This window comes from Bos taurus, chromosome 7 (genome assembly GCF_002263795.3).
Source record: "Bos taurus isolate L1 Dominette 01449 registration number 42190680 breed Hereford chromosome 7, ARS-UCD2.0, whole genome shotgun sequence".
Classification (NCBI taxonomy): domain Eukaryota; kingdom Metazoa; phylum Chordata; class Mammalia; order Artiodactyla; family Bovidae; genus Bos; species Bos taurus.
This window is the reverse complement of record NC_037334.1, coordinates 15,728,634-15,736,033: the sequence shown is the minus strand read 5'-3', so window position 1 is coordinate 15,736,033 and position 7,400 is coordinate 15,728,634.

Here is a 7,400-nt window from a genome sequence, read left to right as displayed (position 1 = left end):
GGGTCCAGAAGATCCCCTGGAGAAGGGCATGGCAACCCACTCCAGTATCCTTGCCTGGAAAATCCCATAGACGGAGGAGGCTACAGTCCACGGCAGGCTACAGCCCCTGGGGTCCCAGAGTCGGACATGACTGAATCGACTTAGCATGCATGCAAAGTGATAGATAAAAAGTGATTTCTTAGAAAGGGACGCTTGTAAGGTTCACAAGTGGGCAGCGCAATGCTTGCCTGCCCCGGGTACTCAGTGAGTTACATTTTTATAGTCAGAGGAAGAGAGTGGAAGGGGAGAAAATCTTATCTGTCTTCCCCCAGGTAGGGCAGGGAGGTTTACTTGTCCCTCCCTACGTGGTCAGGCCAGGACTGTCACAGCACTTCTGGAAAATATTTTCAGGTCTCAGTACAATGAAGTTCCTTCTTTTTGAAAAGTCACCTTCCCGTAAATGATAGTTTTTTGTGTCCACAGAGCCTGACTGTAGAGTCATTAACTTGATGACACCACTGGGCAGATTGTAGGCCTTATTTTCTACTGTTGTTTTATTGTTTTGGGGGGCATGGTGCAAAGAGCACATCTTAGGGGCCAAATAACACGTTTTGGGGGTTCCTAACTCAGTGAGCTCACTGGGCAGGATGTGGGTCTCATGCCACCATTATTTTATTGCTTTGGGGCATGCCCCATGCTCGTGTTGCATGGTTTTGTTGTTAGCTTGCTTTTATCATTAAGCAAGCCAGTCTGACTTTGATGCTAAGTGACCTGTTTTGCTATATAATAAGTCAGGCAGGCCCACCTTGTTTCAGAATTTTCCCATTACTTTCTCGAGTGATCATTAATCTTATTAACGGGGTTTCCAAGCTAACTATTTGATCATCCTCTTTTGTCCCTATCAGACACACAGGCGAGATCAGAGTCACGCCCTCGTGGTAGTTTGAGTCACTTTTTACGGTACATTTCTTCCTGGTTTACTTTCGTCAGTCATCTTGCTTTGCCTGGTTCTGAGCCCGTATTTTTTGTGTCTTAAGCTCCTCCAGGGCTTCCCTGATAGCTCAGTTGGTAAAGAATCCGCCTGCAATGCAGAGACCCTGGTTCGATTCCTAAACATTTCCACCAAATAAAACATTCTCTACTTTCGGCTTGTGATTAATTTTTTAGTCAACACTATTATGGACTTTCTGTACACAGGAGAGAACTTCTTCACCCCGGGGCCCATCTAGCTTCATCACCTTGGTATAGAGGGTAAGGAGGACGATGTGTTAGGTCTTAGTTGCAGCATGCAGGATCTTTAGTTGCAGTATGAAAACTCTTAATTGCAGGATATGGGATCTAGTTCCCTGACCAGGGGTTGAATCTGAGCCCCCGCATTGGGAGAACACAGTCTTAGCCACTGGACCACAGGGAAGTCCCTCCCCCAGAATTCCTGATGTCCCTTTCCCTGTGTCCTTCTCCCTACAGCCCCTAGAATCTAAAATACTATACAGTTTACTCGCTTAAATTGTGTCTCCTTCACTATAATATCTGCACCTCAGAGGCAGGAATTTTTAAATTTTTTACTTCCACATCCAACTCTTTCCTGTCTGACACAATAAAAAGGAAATATTAGGTCTTTGTTCCTGGTTCTTGGCACAGAGCTCCTAAAAACCCTTGGAATTTCTGGAGTGATAAGCATCTTTTGTGTACTAATAAGAAGACAGCCTAGGCTGGGGCCCATAAGTAGCTTCAGTATAGGGCTGATCACCAGAAAGACCAAACCATGATTAGAGATTTGGAACCATCAGCCTATGATGGTTTGGAACCATCACTGTATGGCAAGTAGAAGGGGAAAAAGTGGAAGCAGTGACAGAGTTTCTCTGCTCGGGTTCCAAAATCACAAACTGTGACTGTAGCCATGAAATTAAAAGACGCTTGCTTCTTGGCAGGAAAACTATGACAAAACTAGACAGCATATTAAAAAGCAGAAACATCACTTTGCTGACAAAGGTCCATATAGTCAAAGCTATGGTTTTTCCAGTAGTTATGTATGGATGTGAGAGTTGGACCATAAAGGCTGAGCACCAGAGAACTGATACTTTTAAATTGTAGCGCTAGAGAAGACTCTTAGAGTCCCTTGGACTGCAAGGAGATCAAACCAACCAATCCTGAAGGAAATCAATCCTGAATATTCATTGGAAGGACTGAAACTGAAGCCACCTGATTCGAAGAGCTGACTTATGGGAAAAGACCCTTGATGCTGGGGAAAATTGAGGGCAAGGGGAGAAGGAGGCAGCAGAGGATGAGATGGTTAGATAACATCACGAACTCAATGGACATGAATTTGAGCAAACTCTGGAAGATAGTGAAGGACAGGGAAGCCTGGCATGCTGCAGTCCATGAAGAGTTGGACACGACTTAGTGACTGAACAACAACCATCAGCTTCAGGTCCTGGGAGGGAGCTCCAGAGAGAAAAGGGGCTGGAGACTGAGTTAATCACCCGCTGTCACTCGCATCTGAGTTATAGGCTTGGTATATTAATAGTAACTAAAGAGTTTCGTGGGACTTTCCTGGTCATCAGTGGTTGAGAATCCACCTTCCAATGCTGGGGACATGGGTTTGATCCCCGGTAGGGGAACTAAGATCCCACATGCCACCTGGCTTGCATGAGGCAATAAAAAGTCCTGGTATGGAAAACCTCCACGTTTGTGAGTAGAAACAGTAAAAACTGTAAAAAAAAAAAAAGAAAAAAAGGTTTTTTTCTTTCCATTTATTGACATACAGCTCTGTATAAATTTAAGGTATATAACATAATGATTTGACTTACATACATCATGAAATGATTGCCAAGTAAGTTTAGTGAATATCCATCAAAAAAGGCAAAGTGTTAGTCGCTCAGTCATGTCTGACTCTTTGAGACTCATGGACTGTAGCCTCTGTCTATAGTGGATTGCCTCTGTCTACAATGGAGTGGATTGCCATTCCCTTCTCCAGGGGATCTTCCCAATCTAGGGATCAAACCCAGGTCTCCCACATTGCAGGCAGATTCTTTACTGTCTGAGCCGTCAGGGAAGTTATCTCATATAAATACAAAGGTAAAGAACTAGGAAAAAATGTTTTTTCCTCGTGATGCAAACTCAGGATTTACTTTTACTGATTTTCATATATAACATACAGCAAAGTTAATTATATTTTAAAGTAATTTTTTAAATTGATTTACTTTTGGCTGTGCTGGGTCTTTGTTGCTGCACTGATTTTTCTCTAGTTGCAGCAAGGGGGAGGGGAACTCTCGGTTGCGTGCACTGGCTTCTCACACTGATACCGCTCCTTGTGGCACTCAGGCTCCACGGCATGTGGCCTTCAGTAGTCGTGGTTCAGAGTCAGTGCAGACCCCACAGTTTAAGGGCTCAGTCTCACAAGACCGCCCCCACCTCAGATACCTGTCACCAGTATTAGGTCCCCAAGGTACCCACTTCACTTTGACTTGGCTACAATCTTCCTTCCCCACAGAACATAGGAAATCCTTTTTAAAATATAGAGTGGTTGTGGTTCAGTAGTTGTGGGCTTCAGTCCAATAGATTGGTTCCTGGGCTCTAGAGCACAGGCTCAATAGTTGTGACTCACGGGCTTAGTTGCTTCGTGGCACGTGGGATCTTCCCGGATCAGGGATCAAATCCGTGTCTCCTGCATTGTCAGGTGAATTCTTGACCACTGAGCCACCAGGGAAGCCCAAATTATATGTATTGTGTTGTACATTGCAACCCTAGTTCTTTTTATCTTATAATTGGGAGTTTGTAGTTTTTTGACTGCCTCTGTCCAATTTCCCCTCCCCCCATGCCCTGCTTTTGATAAGCACAAATTTTATCTGTTTTTCTATGATTTTGTTTTTTGGGGGCATATGGCACAACTTACAGGATCTTAGTTCCCAAAGTTAAGTGAGTGGAAGTCGCTCAGTCGTGTCTGACTCTTTGCAACCCCATGGACTATACAGTCCGTGGAATTCTCCAAGCCAGAATACTGGAGTGGGTAGCCTTTTGCTTCTCCAGGGGATCTTTCCAACCCAGGGATCGAACCCAGGTCTCAAGCATTGCAGGTGGATTCTTTACCAGTTGAGCCACAAGGAAACTTAGTTCCCAAACCAGGGATTAAACTCGGGCAGTGAAAACACTAAGTCCTAACCACTGGACTGTGAGAGAATTTCATTTGTTTTTGAAGTATAATTGACCCACAACACCATGTTACTTCCTGTTACAGAACATAGTGGTTTGATATTTCTGTACATTGCAAAATGATTACCAGATATGTCTAGCTACCGTCTGTCACCATATAGAGATATTACACAGTTATTGCCTATATTCCGCACACTGTACATTTCAAGCCCCTGATTCATTTATTTTGCAACTGGAAATTTATACCTCTCAACCTCCCTTACCTATTCTTCCCCCTCTCCCACATTCTCCCCTCTGGCAACCATCTGTTTGTTCTCTGTATCTTTAACTCTTTTACTGTTCTACTTTAAGAACAGTTCATTTCTGACACACAGCAGACACTCCGCAGATATTTTTTAAGTGCATCCGCAGCAGAGCCCAAGTGTCAGCCAGGACTTGCGTCCTGTCTCAGGATTCTTTACGCCATCTCTTGCCCCCAAGAGGTAGTTTCCTGTGAACAAGGTGTTCTCCCCCACAACCATGGTCACTGGGTATTCAAAGTCCCAAAACCAAGTCTCATTAGCCAGCTTGGGTCCCACGTCCATGCCTGAACCAATGACTGCAGTCAGACCAATGGAAGGTGCTGATTGGCCCCTGGGATCATGTGGTGCCTCTGGTTTACAGACAGAAATCCGAGAAGTGGGTAGGTTTGGGGTGGGGGGGTGAGGGGCAACTAGGAACGGTCCTGCCAGATGTGGGAGATGATTGCCACATAGCAATTTTGACCAGTGCCCACTTTACCCTCCTTAAGATCCCTCCAAAAGAAAGATGGAAGAATTGGATAAACCATTTTGCAATCCTCAGTGAAAAAACTGATTCAGGTCACTATGACCTTTGGATGAAACTCGGTTTATTCTCAGCTATGATCATGACCACCCCTTGCAGTCAGCTGGGTAAATGAAACAGTCTCCATGCCCAGGCCACAACCCAGACAGATTAAATCAGGAGATAGTGAGATGTGGTGCAGGCTCTGATATTTCATTAAAGCTCCCAGGCAGTTCTTCATTTTTTTTTTCTTTCCTTACTTTTTTGGTGACACCAGGAAGCATGCAGGATCTTACTTCCCTGACCAGGGATCGAACCTATGCCCCCTGCAGTGAAAGCATGGATTCTTAACCACTGGCCAGCCAGGGAAGTCCCCTCCCCAGGGGTTCTAAAGTAAAGCCAGGGCTGAGAACAAGTGATGAACAGGAAATATGGGGCAAGAGGAACAAGATAAGGGGACCACAGAGAAGCAAGCCCCAAATCCAGAAGGTGCGGTGTTCCCCAATATTCCACACTTTTCCTGCCTCAAGAGGGTGGGGAGAGGAGGGAGAATGCAGAGCAGTGGTTCTCAAAAGTACATCACCCATACCAGCAGCGTGGCCTGGGAACCTGTTAGAAAAGCAGATTCCTGGGCCTCCTGCCAGATCTCCTGAGTCAGAAGCTCTAAGGTGGGGTTCAGACACTTGTGCTTTAACAGAATACCTAGTACTTCCCAGGTGGCTCACTGGATAAGAATTCACCTGCCATTGCAGGGGACATGGGTTTGATTCCTGGTCCAGGAAGATCCCATATGCCTCGGAGCAACTAAGCTCGTGCACCACTACTGAAACCCACTTGCCCACAGACTGTGCTCCATAAGATAAGCCATCGCAATGAGAAGCCCACACACGCCTGCTCGCTGCAATTAGAGAAAGCCCTCGCAAAGCAATGAAGACCCAGCTCAGGCAAAACATGCACACGCATGCACACACACACACACTCATGCACACACACATGCACACGCACACGCACAAAAGACCCAGAGTATTCGAATGCATTTTCCAATTCTATAACTACTGGATTAGGATAGAAGGAATTTAGGATACATGAAAAACATGCTGTGTGGACCTGGTTGGACCTAATTCAAAGAAACTGAGTGTAAAAAAAAATAAAAAAGAAAAAGAAAAAGAAACTGAGTGTAAAAAGACATTTCTGAGCCAATCAAAAAATTGAGTGATGACCTGAGTTTTGAGAGATGTCAAGGAAGGATTGTTAGTTGTCTTGAGTGTTGTCTTAGTCTGTTTGGGTTCTGTCAAAGAATAGCCTGAGTGGTTTATAAACAACAGACATTTCTTTCTCACAGTTCTGAAGGCTGGGAAGTTCATGATCAGGGCACCAGCAGACTGAGGGTCTGGTGTGGACCAGTTTCTTGATTCATAGGTGGCTGTTTTTTCTCTGGAGGGAGCTCTCTAGAGTCTCTTTTACAAGGGCACTAATCCTATTCCCTGGTGGCTCAGTGGTAAAGAATCCGCCTGCCAAAGCAGGAGATGCAGGTTCCATCCCTCGGTCAGGAATGTACCCTGGAGAAGGTAATGGCAACCCACTCCAGTATTCTTGCCTGGGAAACCCCATGGACAAAGGAGCCTGGTGGGCTACAATCCATGGGGTCACAAAAGATTTGGACACGACTTAGCAACTAAACGATAATAATCCCATTTCTGAGGTCTCCATCCTCATGACCGAATGACCTTCCAAAGACCACATCTTCTAATACCATCACATTGGGGATTAGGTTTCTTCCTATGAATTTTGAGGGTATACTGGAATTAGAGATGTGTACTGGAATACAAAAAGGGGAAATGACATTGGGATTTGTTTTAAAATACTTTATCAGGGACTTCCCTGGTGGTCCAGTGGTTAAGAATTCACCTGCCAATGAAGGGGACACGGGTTCAATCCCTGATCTGGGAAGATTCCACATGCTGAGGGGCAACGAAGCCTGTGGGCCACAACTACTGAGCCCACGCACTGCAATGATTGAAGCCCATGGGCTCCAGATCCCATGCTCTGCAACAAGGGAAGCCACCCCAATGAGAAGCCCACGGACCACAACCAGAAAGCAGCCTCTACTCACCTCAACTAGAGAAAGCCCACTTGCGGCAGCAAAGACCCAGAACAGCCATAAATTAAGTAATTTAAAATTTTAAATACATGTAAAAATAAATAAATAAGCTACAAACTTAAAAAGTAAAACAGAATACTTTGTAAGGGACTTCCCTGGTGGTCCAGTGGCTAAGACGCTGTTCTCTCAATGCAGGAGGGTCAGGTTTGATCTCTGGTCAGGGAACTAGATCTCACATGCCTCAGCTAAAGATCCTGAATGCTGCAGCAAAGATTGGAGATCACATGTGCCACAACCAAGATCCCGCACAGCCAAATAAACAAATAAATATTTTTTAAAAAAAAACCTCATCAAGGGGAAAAAA